Genomic DNA, 18,289 nt, shown 5'->3' on the forward strand with positions numbered 1-18,289 from the left:
TTTTTAACAAATCGTCAAATAAGTTATTTCTTTAACCTGGTCTCTGTATCTGTGTGTCCTATAATCATGGAAGTTAAGTTTCTCCATGAGGTCCACAACCTTCAGCCTAAACATTGCTGTGATTATTTAATAAATATGCATTTCAAATTAAGATGGGATGCACAAAATTAAAATAATCTCCTGATGTCTATTTTCTTCTCATGCAAGAGTGTAGGGGTTTTTATTTGCATCTTTTGTGATTTATGGGAATCTGTTATTTAAGGAAAAGGCTTTCTATGAGGATACATTTTGGTTTTGAAGTAGGTGCAAAGGTCTGAGGATGTCTGGCCCATAGGCATATATTTTAGGAGCATAAAGGGATATACTACTCAATGCTTCTATTTACTTGGAATAATTGCACAAGCTGGTCATGGTAGTGCCAGTATCTGCTCTTTGCAGATAAATAAATTGGCCAGTTAAGTCAATGTGATGCAGGACAGATCTGGTGTCATGAGGAAACTTACTGATTGGAGGCTTATTTAAGGTTAGAAGGCTTGGGAAAATCGTGGAAAAGGCTAGGGTTTAGATATGTAACATGTTTGTAGGAAATTTTGAGGTAAAATATGGTTGAAAAGATGAAATTTGACGGGCTGAAAGTAGGTTTGAAAGTAGGGCTAGTAAAACAAGGATCTGAGATTTAAATATTTGGAAAGAGAATTTCTAGGCATCACGCATGGGATTCTGTTGGAGTCACACTTAGGGAGTTAGGGTTAGAATTTCATCACACAATTCAAAGAAAGCATACATGCTTAGACACCTGTAGTAATTATTCCGTTCACTAATAAAGAAGAGAGATTTTGCATTGGTATTTATCAAGCTTTAGTAATGCTATTCCTAGTGGGGTTAGAAAATTCTTTTCCTATTAAGAAAACAAAAACTACTAATAATAAGACTAGGAAAATACCATGAATAAAAACCCAAACACATAACTAGAGTTAACAGGTTGGTAGGCAATCTTGAGGTAAAATAAGGCTGCAAAGATGACATTTTGGGGCTGAAAATGGGTTAAAAAGTAGGGTTACAAAAACTAGAATGTTGAAGAGACTGAGGTAGATCAGTTGTAGCCTTTTATTCTGTTATATCATTTGTCATTTTGTATGCTGTGTTTGTGATTGGTTGGTTGTATTATTAGACTGTGATTTCAGTTGTAGAGAATTGTTAGTTAGTTATGTTATGTAGAAGTGATGGTCAAGGCTATATATAAGATAGTCTTTCTATTGTATTTGGTATTAAGATTCATTTTATTCTGCCCAATCAGATTGGACGAGACTCTTCTTTCTCTTTCAAAGATTCTGTTTCATTCTATTTCATGGTATCAGAACCATCGCGACTCATGTCCATGGCTTCTCGTGGTTCAAACTCGTCTTCTTTCTCCTTATCCTCTGCCACTTTGTCGGATTTTGCTTCTGTCTCTAAAACGTTTAGTTTCCTTCTTACAAAACTTGATTCAAACAAGAACCTCTATTGGAAGGCGCAGATCTTAGCCACAATTAGGGGTTTCGATCTGCGTCGTTCATAAACAAAATAGATCTACTGCCAAAATACATCCAATCGGAAGATAACGAGCCAATTGTCAATCTTGATTTTCTCAATTGGATGAGGTCATACCAACTTTTGCTAGGATGGCTGTTTTCGACAATAGACAAGGAGGTAATCGGTCAAGTTATGCACTGTGAATCTGTAGCAGAGGTATGGACTACTCACTACTCTTGACAGTTTGTTTTCTCATCAAATAGTTGCTCGTTCGTTTTAATTGAAACAACAATTTAGGTCAATTAAGAAAGGTGACATGACGGTGACTGATTATGTTTTAAGAATCAAAACTATTAATCATGCACTAGCAGTAATTGGAGAACCATTAAATGATCAGGATTTGTTAATGACTATTTTGCATGGATTAGATGAGGATTATGACACAATTGTTGGCTTAATTACATATCAAATGGATGATATTGATCTTGAAAAAGTTCAGTATCTTTTGATGATGCACGAACAGAGGTTAGCTACAAAGAATAAGAATATGTCTAGTACAGTGCATAAATTTGATTCTGTTGCTGCTATGAATGTTAACTATGCTCCACACTAAGCTAGAAATAGCACTATGAACAATGGTAGAGGGGTTTTCAAAATAGAGGTGGTCGAGGAAATGGTTTTAGAGGAGGTAGAGGCGGAGGCCGATCTTATGGTAGGAGAATTTACTGTCAACTGTGTGGAAAACCTGGACATCTAGCTAATAGATGTTTTCATAGATTTGACAACAATTTTCAGCGACCGTCTTTTGGTAAAGGTGGTAATGAATCAAATTCTCAGGCTTTTATGGCTTCTCATGAGGCTAATGGAGCTTTTTGTCCTAACCTAAGGAATAATAGAAGGGCATCATTATAATAGGGTTGCAATGGTTTGTTAGGATATTTTTACAAGTTGTTAGAAGCACATGGGTGCTGTTAGGATGCTGTTAGAAATTAGTTAAGCAACTAGCTACTATGCCTATAAAAAGGCCCATTGTAAGAAGAGAGGATATGCTTGAATTGATTAATGAAACTCTCATTTTTCTTTCTAAATTTCTCTCCATTCTCCCTCTCATTTCTCTTTACTTTCTCCCTAATTCTGTTCAATCTCCCCCTTCATTTCTTCTCTGTTCTTCCCCAAATTCCTTCCAATTCCTAGGGCCATGACAAATGGTATCAGAGCCAACAATTCTCGGCTGCGATTCCGTCGATTCTAATAGTGAATTATGTTTAGTCTTGTATTAGAGTCAGATCCGAGCTATCAGGATTCTAACGATTGTGATCGAATAGGTGAATTGCGGTGACCCACCACGATTGGCTGGGAATTGTGGACTGCCGATCCACAACAGGTAGTGCAATCGGAGCCAATCCATTCAGGAGGCAGTGTTGGAGGCGCTTCCTAGTAGCAACTCTTACTATCGATTCAACAGAAATTATCAAGCGACATGTGAAGGTGAAGTAGATTCTAGCGAATTTCATGATTACTGGTAGATCCAAGGCCAAGTCTTGAAGATGAAGCCAGTGGTTGACTTGGGGTTGGAAATTCAGAGGTTGCTCGACTTTTGGAGGTGACTTGAAGGACATGATCTATTTTTCAGATCCAACCGTGATGTACGAGGAAATTTCGGCTATCGTATCGGCTGCATCCAAGTCGCTGCATGTGGTAAAGGCAAACAAACCCAGGCGTTCTTGGTTGTTGTTTCCTAACGACGGTACTCGGCTACTACTTTGTAATTTCCGTTCACTCCACGGTCGGCGATTCCAGGGGTGTATTTTGGCGTGATTAAGATTCGATTTGAAGGTAGTTCAGAGTCAGTGGTTGTCGGCTACTGCATGGTGATTAGGCGAAATCTACAGGTTGACTTCGGTTGAGATTTTTAGTGATTCAGAGCAAGTGGGGGCAGTCGTCTAATCACAACAGTCGTACAGAGTCTGGGCAATCTTGGATTTGCTGTGATCGAGTGTTGGAAACGATTGCAACAGGTGATTCCATTGGAGAAACGCCGTCAATCGGGCGGAATTCTGGGGAGTGGAAGGAATACACGTGAATTTCGGCAAATTCAGACTATCTTGGTGGCGGAAATCAAGGACATATTAGCCACGTTTGCTGATCCAAGTGGAGCAAATCTTGAGCGATAGCTGATTCGTAGTGGTCCGTTGTAGTGAATTTCAGCAATCAGCTTGGATTGCTGTCAGTCCTAGACTCTTGATCAGCAATTAATTGGAGATCATGGAAGGTAATGGTTGCAGAACAGAAAGGATTCGTGACTCTCAGTTGTGAATTTCGGTCTCTTACTTGTAGTGGGGAGGCTGAAGCAGATTCGACGGATTTATAAACCAATTCATAAAATTAGTGCATCCATCAGGTCTTAATTATGGGAAATTCCTTTGGTTACAACACAGTCCAGCAAGGGAGGCGAGCAACCCAGGCCATTCTAGAGGAATACATTTGAGTGGTTGGGTAAGGCGAGTCCGACGGTGATTGGTGATTCCAGTAAGTATAAGGAATTATTGCAACAGGCGTGAAAGGAGAATTGATAGCCCTAGGCAGCTCTTGAAGGCTAGCCAAAGTTGTTGTAACGTGCAAATTATTCTGTATTGGAATCAGGTTTGATTTTCGGAGAGTGAATCCGATGCCTGGGGTGATGGACGGCTGCCATAGCACTGAGGATTGGAGTTCGGGAGGCGGACTTCGATGGCTAGCTAGTCAGGTGAATTCTAATCCGTTTAGGCTATTGCCAGCTGATGTGGTTAATTTTCAAGCAAGAGAGTAGCCTCAATTGTAGTGGAACAATGCTGCATTTTCAGTGGGGTGTCCTACTTGTGAAACTAGGGGTGACAGTGCATACATGAAGCAAAATGCTTCATTTTTAGTTGGAATGGAGCCTCCATGGCAGCCAAAGAAGATTGCATTTTCAGTTGGCCAGAAGCAACAAACAGGGGAAAAGAAGCTTGAGAATGAGATCAACCAATGGGACAAGAGAACAAGCAGTGGGGTACATGATACGAGCAAGGAATTTGGCCTTATGATACGTGAGAAGCTACAAGAGTTTGTGATGATACTTATTAAAAAGTATCATTACAACTTTCCGGTGGAATATTTTGATGATTATCACGGAAGTTTTAACAAAGAGGAATTCTTAAAAATGGAGCAGTTCGAGGAGAAGTGCAACATCAGAAATGATATTAAAGGTGAATGGCATTATCCAAAGGGAATCTGTAATGAATAGATTGATAGGGAAGCAAAGACAAAAGGAGAATTGAAGGAACACACCGATTCCTTTGGAAAAGAAGTTCTCGATGGTGATGTTTTTGGGATTCTGCAACAAGATCAGTCCAACTTTAAGGAAGAAAGAGAAGAGGAAGAAGAGAGTGAGGAAAAGGAATTGGAGGATGGCACTCAATTAATTGACAGCCTCTCAAGCACTCTTACTAGTGTTGAGACTCTTGGCCAGGTGTCAATTGTTGAGAAATCGTTGGCTGGAATTGAAGTTGCAGTAGCTCCTAATGTTAATGTTCACAAACAACCTTGGTATGAGTATCCAAGTCAAGTCTACAATTCTCCATTGCTGCGTTTTGAGGATGCTGTTGATATTTCTGTAACGAAGCATGGCTGTGGGTTGAAAGGGAAGACAATAACGGCAACTAAGGATGAAGGTTTACCATTCTTACATGTATTGGATGGTAAAGAACTACTAACGGACACAGATAGTCTTTACGTTGAACTCCAAGTTTCTGCTATTAAGTATGTCTGTCCGGAATTTGCTGATCATGTCCATAGATTGGAGATCAAGCTTGATAGTGCAGCTATTGTAGAAGGTGGGTGTATTGGATTTGAACGCTATCAGGTTGCTTCCATTGAAGATCTAGGCCAAAGTATGCCTGAGATGGATCTTGGAAACCTAAGAACGAAGAAGAAGAGGCCTAAAAGACGCAAGCAAGAAGGAGGAATGAAACGGATTGAGAAAGCGGGTATTGGATGAAAAGCAATGAATAGTTGTTACATGTTCTTGGGGACAAGAACTCTTTCAAGGAGGGGGGAATTGTCATGACTCAAGGAATAATAGAAGGACATCATTGTAATAGGGTTGCAATGGTTTGTTAGGATATGTTTACAAGTTGTTAGAAGCACATGGGTGCTGTTAGGACGTTGTTAGAAATTAGTTAAGCAACTAGCTACTATGCCTATAAAAAGGCCCATTGTAAGAAGTGAGGATGTGCTTGAATTGATTAATGAAACTCTCATTTTCCTCTCTAAATTTCTCTCCATTCTCCCTCTCATTTCGCTTTACTTTCTCCCTAATTCTGTTCAATCTCCCCTTTCATTTCTTCTCTATTCTTCCCCAAATTCCTTCTAAGACCCTAGCTAGATCCTAGGGTCATGACACTTCCTTGACAGACTTAGGGTTTGCACTTGAGACTCATCATGGTTTATCCTCTCAGCCTTTGAACGAACAATATCAACCTTTGTCTTCATCATCTTATCAAATTGGTGATACCTCCTGGTGTATAGACTCTGGTGCTACAAACCATATCACCTTTAGCCTTCACAACCTTTCTCTTCATACTCCCTATGGTGGCAACGGCAAAGTAGCAGTAGGAAATGGTAAGGCTCTTCCTATTGCTAATGTTGGATCCGGTAAAATCTTTACTCAAACTAATCCTCCCTCTGTTCTTTCTTTACCTCAAGTTCTTCATGTTCCTTGCATGAAAAAGAATTTAATGAGTGTTTCACACCTTACTAATGATTTGTCACACTACGAAACAGACCTTAGGAATAGATTTTTTGCATTTTGTTAGTGTTATTTCTGTTGGTATTATTTCAGTAATTTCAATTTTTGTACTGCTGTGATTCTTAGTTTGTTAGAGATTGTTAGCTCAAAGGAATCCACGTGCAAGTGGAGTGAGCTGGCAGAGGTGGTTACAACAACCAGACTGTAAGGAATCTTCCTTGGCTGGTTGTATAAATCACCCTCTACCCATTCCCTAGAATTTTCATGAAAGAATATCAGATCATCTATTCCTCTCACCGTCTCTCTCAATTCTCTCTTATTTCTCTCTACGTCATTTCTCCCTTAGCTTACTACTTAGTCTCTTAAAGGATATCTTCCCATTCATATTGAATAGGAAGAAGGAAGATTTGTCAGGATCAGCCGTGACAAATTGGTATCAGAGCACTGGTCCTCGACAACTCTAGCTGAAACCATGGTAGAAGGTACTTGCACGAAGGCATTGGAGTCGCAAATGCAACAGTTCGACTTAGCTATGGCCGATACCCAGAATCGGATCGAACAATTGGAGTTAGGTGCTACTCGGAATCATGAAGTGATCGTGGCAATGGATCGCAAGGTAGAGAGGTCCATAGAAGGTCTGGAGTGGAGATTGGAAGGTTCCATAGCAAGAGTGAGAGAGGACCTGGGTGCCCAGATGCAGCGATTTATGATGATGTTTGCTCGCCAAAACAGGGTAAGTTTATCTCCCGACTTTCCCCCTAGAGAGAGAACAAAGCCAATCCTACAGGGGAATAGGAGAGATAGGGGACAGGGCACCTTGGAGATTGAGGCTGACCCAGAAGAAGAGTTGGAAGGATTACTCGATAGGGGAAGGGATGGTGCAGTTAATCCCCACCAAGCGGGGTTTCCCTTGCCTCGGATGGACATTCCCACATTCGATGGCGTCAACCCCTGCTGGTGGCTGAGAAAATGTGAAAAGATGTTTGATTGGTATAACATTCCCTAGGGGCAAAGAGTGTTGTTGGCGTCAGCTTACTTCAATGAAACTGTGGATGCCTGGTTTCAGGGGTGTCTTAGACTAAGGAGGAATGGTACGTGGGAAGAGCTCTCGGAGAAATTTTGTGAAAGGTTTGGGGAGAGGAGCATGGTGGATGTTATCCTAGGACTATACGGAATTACCCTTAGATGAAATATGCCTCTCTCAACACTCTTTACCATTCCCAACTATAATAGGAATTGAAAACAGAAACATAAGCAATCAAAACAGAATGAAAATAAAAACAAGAAACAATCAAACCACAAGTAGGCGCAGATTTATCCTGGTTCGGTTTCCTTTGAGGAAACCTACATCCAGCCTTCAAAGAGCCCTCTTAGCAGTCTTATTAAGGAGAAGAAAGACCAGTATAGCAGCAAGATCTCCCCCCTATTCCTGAGTACAAAAACAACTTCTCTCCCAAGATTACTGTAATGCCCCGCTCCCACTTACGGGTGTTACTCGTGAACAATTACCCAAATTGTCCACCTGCCCGGCCTTAAGTGAAGGGTGGACCATGTTTCAAGATGAAACGCCCTAGGTGGGAACTAGGCTCGTCCTTCTCTTCCCTCATTCCCAGGATTTACTAGCGAAATTGGGCTTTAACCACACTGCATTGGCTAAAAAGAAAACTCATGAAAATGCCCAACCACTATTTCTTATTTATATTTAATTCTTTTCCCATCCAAGAATTTACCGGGCTCCATAAATCACCATTTAAAACCAATCCATTGATTGATTACCACTTTTGGAGGAAAAACTCAAATTTTTAATTTTCCAAAAATTTCGGCATTTTCTCCAAAAATGCCCGAAAATCCCTTAATTTTTGAAAACTTCTCCGGGGTCCAAATTCAATTTAGAAATGGCCCAAAATCCCCAAAAATCTAATTTTTAAAAAAAAAAATGGCCGGCGGGGCCCGCTGGCCCGCGCGCGGGCTGCGGGCTGGCGCGCGCGGCTGCTCGCCTGCCTGTGCGCGCTGCCGCGGCAGCCCGTGCGCGCCTCCCTGTGCGCGCGCGACCGCCCATGCGGCCCCGCCTACGCGCAGGCTGCTGTCTGCTTCCAAAAAAATATATATTTTTTTTCAAACTCTCCAGATCTTATTTCTGAAATATATGGCTCCCAATTCCAAAATTTGGCCTCCAAAAACCCTCAAATTTTTATCCAACTAGATGCCTTTCACACTAGGCAAAAATACATCTTTCCTTCAAGTCTCACACTTTGAGTTCTATGTTAGGCCAAATTTATTCAAAATTTCAGAATTAAAAATCAATAAATATACACTCCAACTTCAAATTTTTCCCATAAATGAAGCTTATACACTCTCTTGATGCTTAATACAACATAAATGAAAATACATATAGCTTAAGGCTTTATCGAGCCATTACAACATATCCTTGAAACTTCTCATTCATCCATAAGCTTTCCCCTTTTTGCATTGCTCTTTCTCATGCCTTGACAACCTACATGTGAGGGTAAAAACCTCATGAGCTATTAAGCTCAATAAGGGTGCTTATGCAATAAGTATGAACATAAACATAAATCATGTAATGGTATGTGCATGCAATGTAGTTAGGTCTTCCATGCTCTCACAATCTCTCAAGGTTTGAAGCCTTAACCTATCCCTTTCCACCATGTATCTTAACAATCCCTATGGCCATAGCTATTATGTACATGAGGAGCATGCTTAATACAACATGAAAAGTTTATAAACATACTTACAACCATGCAAGGCCACCATCCCTTGGGGCGATCCCTTACCTTATTCTTGAACCTCCCTATCTTTATTTCAAGAGAGCTTCCAACACCATTTTCTCCCACCTAAAATGGCATTTCAACTTGTCACTCACTTTGCATACAAGAATACTAAATAGAGAAGAGAAGAATGGAACTTACCTTGATTGATCTTCATTTCTTCTCCATTCTTTCATTTTCTCCCTTTCTTCTTCTTGGAAGACAACTCTTCCTTCCTCTCATTTTCTTTCTCTCTTTGAAATGGCAAAACTTGAGACAAGGGCTTACTTTCTCTTTAAATACTGCTCTTGTCTTGAAATCTCAATTTCAAGACTTGATCTTAGCCCTTGATTTCCATTTGCTTTTTGAAAGAGAATCCCAACCACACAAGAAAGCACAATCCATGTGCTTTGGTCTTGATTACTCTCATCCATTGGATTTACTTTGTCTTTACAAGACTTCATCTCCACCATTAAAAGAAAGCACACCTTTAATAGGTTGGCAATCCATGCCATTTCTTCTCTTTAAATCCCCACCCTAGGATTTATTCACTAATTCAAGAATACATCTCATCCATTGAATTTATATTTATTTCCCATTTAAATTAATGGGACTAATTTCCACCATCACATGAGAGACCACTTGAAAGACATAATACTTTCTTTCTCATTTAAATAAATCCCACAATTTTTCAAAGCATTAATGGGAGACCATTTTCCCATTTTTCTTTAGATTTATTTAATTCTCATAATTTCCAAGGCATTAATGGTGACCATTTACCATTTTCTTTTGGATTTACTTTAATCCATATAATTATGCCTCTCATTAAATGCTTGGAAGACCAATTAACTTTTCTTTTGCATTTAATTAAATCTCCCAATTACACTTGAACCACAAAATGCCAAGTGTCACAATAAGACACTAACCTTGGCTTCCAAGTTTAATCTCATCTCTCCAAGTGGCATTACCACATTAATTCACAACTTAGGGAAAATATAATTATTCTCCTCAAATAATTTAATATCCACCATTTTCCCTATTTTCAAAATTAAATTTTCTTTATGGAATTTAATTCCAAAATTCCTAAATACTCTTTGTGAATTTATTAATCTCATATATCTCCACATAAATACCAAATTGGGATTTTTATTCACTTACACACCTAATTCCACATAGGAATTATTTTTAATTTATCAAAATACCCTTTATTGGATTTTTCTATCCAAATTACCAAAATACCCTTCTCATGGGCATTCTCAATCTCAAGGATCATCACTTCCTCAAGGGTATTTTTGGAAGTTGACTTACTTCCTTTCCTGTTCTCTTAACACCGGTTACACCGGGTGTTACAATTACAAAGCTAAAAAACAGAACTCTAGCCTTCCTCTCAGAGAATACAATGCACTCGTTACAATAGAAGAGAATAGAATAGCCACACACTCCCCCTAGCACTCTATTTATAGAGTTGGCAGTTATTTCTAGAGAAGACATTAGATATTTACAGTTTAACCCCCCCAATTTCCATTAATTACAGTTTGGGATATAAACTTCTATCTAATTCTTCAATGGCCCTCTAGCACACTGCCATCACTCACTGCTTTCACTTTCCTTCTTCTTATACCATATACTCTAGACAATATTTCAACAGTGGATATAATAGAAGAGTTTAATAAGCTCAAATAGACCAGGAGTGTGGAGGCATGCTAGATGCGTTTTGAGGAGCTGCGATCACTCATGATCCAGCATAACCCCTATCTATCAGAAACCTATTTTGTATCTAGCTATTTGAGTGGACTTAATGATGAGCTTAGGCCCATGGTAAAGGTGCTAAGGCCTCATACCATAGAACAAGCTGCTGAAAATGCCCACCTACAAGAATTAGTGGTGGAGCCTCTATTAAAAAAACAGAGACAACAGACAAAAGGGATGGTGGCAGGAGCCTTTAACTTAGGGGGAAGAGGATATGGCCGGGAACCAACAAAGGTGAACGGTGGTGGTAAAGGTTCGGGCCCGAGTTCAATGCCTTTTGGGGAGCAACTAAGGGAACAGAGGAGGCTAGCTGGACTTTGTTTTCGTTGCGGGGACAAATGCCACTTTGGCCATCAGTGCAAGAGGCAGATTCTGTTGTTGGAAGGAAGTGAAGAGAAGGAACTAAGGGGGGTGGAAGAAGGAGACGATGAGGAGGTCGAGGAGGAAGATAATGGGGAAATATCCCTTCATGCCTCGAAGGGAGTTGCCAACAAGAAGATTATTAAGGTAGAAGGGTAGACCAATGGGGGCAACCTCATGATTCTGATAGATAGTGGGAGTACCCACAACTTTCTTGATGAAGGCATGACCCGGAGGTTGAAGTGTCACTCGCAAGGACACCCCCCTTGAGTGTAACAGTGGCCAACGGTCAAAGAGTATTAAGCAAATCTGCCTGCAATGGCTTTTGCTGGGAAATGCAAGGAGAAGAGTTCGAGGTAGATTTGAGGTTATTGCAATTGGGAGGCTATGATGTGGTTTTGGGGGTGGATTGGATGAAAGGAGTTAGCCCCATCAGTTTTGACTTCAACAGAATGGAGGTGTCGTTTGAAAGGGAAGGACGAAAGCTGACTCTAACCGGGGGAAGGGAGGTAGGAACCTGCAAATTGATTACCGGTAAGAGGTTGAAAAAGGTGCTCAAAAGCAGGTGGGACCATCTAACCCAATTATTTTCCATTGTGGCGATGGAGGAGGACCTGAGCAGTAAGGGGAACCAAAGAGAAATTCACTTCCAAGTTAGCACGCCAGAGGGCATGCTTGACCAGGTACATGATTCAGTTTTCCTTGATATATTGTTGATTGAATTTGAGGATCTATTCATGGACCCGAAAGCCCTTCCTCCTACCCGTGAATTCGACCATGCCATTAACCTCAAACCTAATTTAGAACCCATCAACATTCGATCCTACCGTTATCCACCTGTCCAGAAATCAGTGATAGAAAAAATGGTGAGGGAAATGGTGCAACAGTCTTTCATTAAACCTAGCCATAGCCCATTTGCATCCCCTGTCCTACTAGTAAAAAAAAAAGGATGGGTCATGGCGGTTTTGTGTAGATTATTGCCAAGTTAACGCCATGACTATCAAGGACAAATTCCCTATACCATTAGTGGAAGACCTCTTGGATGAACTCCATCAAGCCAAGTTTTTCTCTAAATTGGACTTACGCTCAGGTTATCATCAAATAAGGATGAGACTCGAGGATACCCATAAAACAACCTTTAGGACACACCACAACCATTTTGAATTTTTGGTGATGCCATTTGGGCTCACCAATGCCGCAACCACTTTTCAATCCCTTATGAATCGAATATTTGAACCCTATTTAAGGAAATTCATACTAGTGTTCTTTGACGATATCCTCATTTATAGCCCTTCCTTTGATCAACATTTGAGCCACTTGAGAATCACTTTTGAAGTCCTCAGGTCCAATAAGCTCTTTATCAAAAGAACCAAGTGTGCTTTCGGTCAAATTCTAGTGGAATACTTGGGACATTTGATCTCAAAAGGAGGAGTTAGTAAAGATCCTAAGAAGGTGGAAGCCATGGTAGCTTGGCCAAGACCAAAAACAGTCAAGGTGTTGAGGGGATTCCTTGGATTGACTGGTTATTACTGCTGGTTTGTTAAGAATTATGGGGTTATTGGCAAACCATTGACTGGGCTTTTGAAGAAGGAGAGATTTAATTGGGGGCCAGAGGCGGAAACAGCCTTTGAAAGGCTGAAGGAGGCGATGAGTAGGGTACCTATCCTCGGGTTGCCAAATTTCAACAAGCCTTTCGTCCTAGAGACCGACGCTTGTGCAACATGAGTTGGGGCAGTCCTAATGCAGGAGGGGAGGCCATTAGCCTTCCTCAGCCAGGCCCTTGGTTCTAGACATGTGGGGCTTAGCATCAAGGAGTTTTTAGCTATGTTAATAGCTGTGGAAAAATGGAGACATTATTTGGAGGGGGGTAGGTTTGTTATCAAGACAGACCATGAGAGCTTAAAGTTTCTTCTGCACTAGAAATTGCACACCCAACTTCAAAAGAAAGTTATGTCCAAGTTAATGGGATTATATTATAGTATTCAATACAAGAAAGGAAAGGAAAATATGGCTGCGGATGCCCTCTCTAGATGTCATGAAGAAGGAAGTTTGGTTACCATTACTGCCTTAGTTCCTGAGTGGTGCCAAGAGATAATAGCCAGTTACGAAGGGGATGAGAAAGTAAAGGCCTTGTTGGAAAGGGTAGTTATCAGCAGAGATGGGGGCAGAGACTACTCCTTGGTGGGAGGCTTGTTGAGATATCAAGGAAGGCTGGTGGTAGGAAACAATGGTGAACTCAAGAAAAAGATAATATAGTCCTTGTGAGTCTGCAGTAGGGGGGCACTCAAGGGTGCAGAATTCCTACATTAGAGTGAAGCAGTTGTTCTTTTGACCAAGGCTCAAAACGGAAGTGAAGAAGTTCGTAGCAGCTTGTGACATCTGCCAGAGGTGCAAGAGTGAAACCGTGGCTTATTCGGGCCTTTTGCAGCCACTGCCCATTCCGGACCAAGCATGGGAGAGTTTATCTATGGATCTCATTGAGGGTCTACCAAAATCGGAAGGTAGGGACAACATTTTGGTGGTAGTTGATGTGCTAACCAAGTTTGCACACTTTATAGGACTCACATACCCCTTTATAGCCTAAGATGTGGCTAGAGTTTTCTTGGATCAAGTGGTGAAAATGCATGGAGTTCCTAAGACCATAATATCAGACTGAGATAAAATTTTTACCAGCCTTTTATGGCGGGAGCTGATGAGAGCGACGGGAACAAGGTTGAACATGTCCACAGCTTATCATCCGCAAACGGACGGCCAGACAGAGAGGGTTAATCAAGGGTTGGAAACATACTTAAGAAGTGTAAGTTTCCTATATCCTAAGAGCTAGCACAAGTGGTTATCTGTAGCCCAATGGTGGTACAACTCTAACCACCACGCATCCCTTAAGATGTCCCCGTTCAAAGTCCTATTTGGTTACAAACCGCTTATTTTACCAGTAGTGGGAAATTATTCAACAATGGCCACCGTGGAGGAATATTTGCAGCAAAAAGGGGAGGTTTTGTAGTAGCTAAAAAGGGAGTTAGGATCAGCCCAAAACAGGATGAAACAATTTTCAGACCGCAAGAGGAGTGAGAGGAACTTTATGGTGGGAGAGGAAGTGTATTTGCGGCTCAGGTACCCTCATTTGAAGTCTATATCCCGAGGGCAGGTGTCTAAGCTTAGCCCTAAATATTATGGGCCCTTCCTTTCCCATAATTGCTAAGATTGACAGGTAGCTTATCGACTGCAACTTCCGGAGAACTCCCACATCCACCCAGTGTTCCTTGTGTCCCTCTTGAAGAAGTCGGTAGGAGCACAAAGGGTGAGTCCCTCCTTACCTACGCTACCTAGGGAAATCCGTGAGACTCTAGAAGCGGAGGCCATAGTGGACAGGCAAGTCATTTATAAGCAAGGGGCACCCCTAATCCAGGTGGTAGTCAAGTGGCAAGACAAGACAGCTGAGGATAGCATTTGGGAATACCTTCCTGATTTGCTCAAGTAGTTCCCCTCAACATTCTTGAGGACAAGAATTCTTGAACAACGGGGGAAATGTCACGCTACGAAACAGACCTTAGCATAGATTTTTTGCATTCTGTTAGTGTTATTTCTGTTGGTGTTATTTCAGTAATTTCAATTTCCGTACTGTTGTGATTCTTAGTTTGTTAGAGGTTGTTAGCTCAAAGGAATCCACGTGCTAGTGGAGTGAGCTGGCAGAGGCGGTTGCAACATCCAGGCTGTAAGGAATCTTCCTTGGCTAGTTGTATAAATCACCCTCTACCCATTCCCTAGAATTTTCATGAAAGAATACCATATCATCTATTCCTCTCACTGTCTCTCCCAATTCTCTCTTACTTCTCTCTATTTACGTCATTTCTCCCTCAACTCACTACTTAGTCTCTTAGAGAATATCTTCCCATTCATATCGAATAGGAAGAAGGAAGGTTTGTCAGGATCAGCCGTGACATGATCATAATGTCATTGTTGAATTTCATTATAATTTTTGCTTGATTAAGGGCAAGGTCTCAAGGAACTCTTAAAAATGGTCTCTATTAGCTAAATCTAGCATTTGTTCATGTTGCACCTTTAGCTGTTCCTAGCTCTTCTATTGCTACCTCTTCCTCAGAGCCTTTAAGGCCTTCTATGTCTTCTGTATTATGTTTAGAAAGTTGTAATAATAGTCAGGGAAATTGTAATAAACCTAGCATGCAAGTATCTTGTACTGATAGATTTTGTCAGTAGTGGCATGCTAGGTTGGGATATCCTTCTTTCTCTATATTGAAACAAGTTCTAAATAAAATCAGTATTCCTTGTTCTTTTACTAATTTATTGTTTTGTGATTCATGCAAGTTGGGTAAACTACATCAGTTACCTTTTGCACAATGTCCAATTACAACAAATCACCCCTTGGAATTAGTCTATTCAGATCTGTGGGGTCCCGCTCCTATGTTGTCTGTCGAGGGTTATAGATATTATATTGTCTTTGTGATGCCTATACTTGTTATACCTGGCTGTATCCAATGAAACTAAAGTCTGAAGCCTTATCCATTTTCAAAACTTTTCATAAGTTTGCTGAATTGCAATATCAGTTTAAACTCAAAGATCTTTAAACTGATAATGGTGGAGAGTTTAAAGCCTTTTTACCTTATCTTCATACCTATGGTATTCAATCTCGTTTTTCTTATCCTTACCACACACTAACAAAATGGTGTAGTAGAAAGGAAACATAAACACATTGCTGAAATGAGACTTAACTCTTTTAGCACATGTTAATATGCCTTTAAAATATTGGGTTGAAGTTTTTTAGACAACTGTTTATACTATCAATTTGCTTCTAGCCTCACCACTTAGATTTCTTATTCCCTTCGAGAAATTATACCACAAACAACCAAGGTACATGCAGTTACAACCTTTTGGTTATGCTTGTTTTCCTTACCTTAGACCTTATAGCAAGCACAAGTTTAATTTTCATACCTCAAAGTGTGTGTTCCTTGGTTACAACCATGTTCAAGCTGGATACAAATGCTTACATCATTCGAGTAGAGTCTATATTGCTAGGCATGTTCTTTTTAACCCTGGGGAGTTCCCATTTTCTCAATTATTTCCTTCCCAGTCTCATACTCCTTAGTCTGTATCCAGTATAGGCTTGTCCACTGCTGTTTTGCATTCTTGTTCTTATTTTTCTTCCAGCCATTCACCTCTGGTACCACTGCAACCTGATTCACCTAATCCCTTAATTTCTAGTCCTGTCACCAATGATGATCCTGTTGTTCTCGAGCAGTCTTCATCTCCTCTTTTTCCACCTATTGCTCCTCGACCTGAAAAGACTAGCACTTCTTACACATCCTATTCGTACTCGTGCAAAAGCCAAACAACTGTCCCTCACTTCACCTTATGCCTTGGTGAGTTCTCTAGAGCCTAATTATGTTCAAGACGCTCTCTTAGACCCCAATTGGACTAAAGCCATAGAGGAGGAATATTCAACCTTACTTCGGAATAAGACTTGGAACTTGTTCCATTTTCCTCGGAGATGAATTTAATAGGTTGCAAGTGGGTTTTTTGTGTTAAATACAATCCTAATGGTTCTCTCCTAAAGCACAAAGCTCGCCTCGTTGCTAAGGGGTTTCTCCATGCACTTGGTATAGATTTTGCTGAAACCTTCGGTCCAGTGATCAAGGCACCAACCATTAGAGTGTAGTTTTCCTTGGTTGTTACATATGGTTGGGATATTTAGCAAGTTGATGTGAATAATGCATTTTTAAATGGGGATCTTAACGAGGCAGTCTTCATGTCACAGCCTGAAGGTTTTCTTGATCAGTCATGTCCTTCATATGTTTGTCGATTGAAGAAATCGTTCTATGGTCTTAAGCAGGCTCCAAGAGCGTGGTATGCTAAACTCAGGACAACACTACAGAGTTGGGGATTTCTACGAGCAATATCAGATGCATATCTTTTTATTAAACGGACCTCTAAGTTTGTCTTGCTTGTGTTTGTCTATGTTGATGATATCTCAATAACTGGGTCAAACTCTGTTGCTTTGCATGATTTTATTGGTGATATGGATAAAAATTTTGCCTTGAAGACACTTGGTTTGGTGAATTTTTTTTTAGGGTTTGAAGCTTATAGAGACTCCATAAGTCTTTACTTAACATAGTCAAAATATACCCTAGATTTACTCAAAAAGGCTACTATGGCTGATTGTAAGCCTTGTGCTATTCCTCTTAAGTTCTGCCACCTCTTTAACTGATAAAGGAGATCTATTTTCTGATCCATCTCTATCAACAGATATGTTCCAGATGTGGTGCTAATGATTGATTCCTAAATTAATAAATGATTTCTTCATTTATTTCCTATTCTTGTCGTATATCTTTTATTGTCATTCTTTCCATTATTCCATAGTTGTTGTATCTTACAGATTTGTATTCTTTCCTTATTCTAGGATTAGAATCTTGTTAGCATTCAGAAACTTCCTAATCAGTAGAGGAAGTTCTATATGTATATATTACTCCCACAAGGGAGAATTAATCAACGGATTCACATTTTCAATAAAGGCTTTTTGACATGGTATCAGAGTCGAGTTCCTAGTGCTTCAGTTTTTGTGCGTTCCTTCCATTTTTCCGTCTTCATTGACGTGTTCTTTCCTCTTGCTATCTCTAGCTACCTTTTGTTCTCTTCGTAGCTAAGTTTTTTTCCTTCTTGCTATCTTTGGGAAGTTGTTGCTTCATTCACAACCTTTCTTTTTGATATGTCAACCACTCCTAATCCGACAACAACCCCAGAATTGATTGCTACTAGCAGCACAATAGATACTCCATTTGTTGGTTCTGGAAGTATAGGATCAGGAGGAGAATTGCAAAATCTCCAAGCGACTTATAGGTTGAGTGGAAAAAATTACCTAAAATGGTCCCAACTCATCTGTACGTTTCTCAAGGGGAAAGGGAAAGCTAGCCACTTGCTGGGAATTGGTCCGAAGAAGGGAGATCCTATGTTCTCGGCTTAGGATGAAGAAGATGCCTTGGTTATGTCATGGTTGTGGAACTCCATGGTACTCGAAATAAGTGATATCGTGATGTTTTTACCCACAACCAAGGATATTTGGGAAGCTGCTAACCTCACTTATTCAAAGGTTAAGGATGCTGCCCAGATATACGAAATAAGGACC

General features: G+C 40.4%; 1 protein-coding gene across 2 annotated transcripts in view; it reads left to right on the top strand.

Moving 5' to 3' along the window:
- LOC127795031 (uncharacterized) overlaps positions 1 to 18,289 on the top strand; it is a 78,122-nt gene that overhangs the window by 1,283 nt on the left and 58,550 nt on the right. The window lies entirely within an intron of this gene.

This window comes from Diospyros lotus, chromosome 1 (genome assembly GCF_014633365.1).
Source record: "Diospyros lotus cultivar Yz01 chromosome 1, ASM1463336v1, whole genome shotgun sequence".
NCBI lineage: Eukaryota > Viridiplantae > Streptophyta > Magnoliopsida > Ericales > Ebenaceae > Diospyros > Diospyros lotus.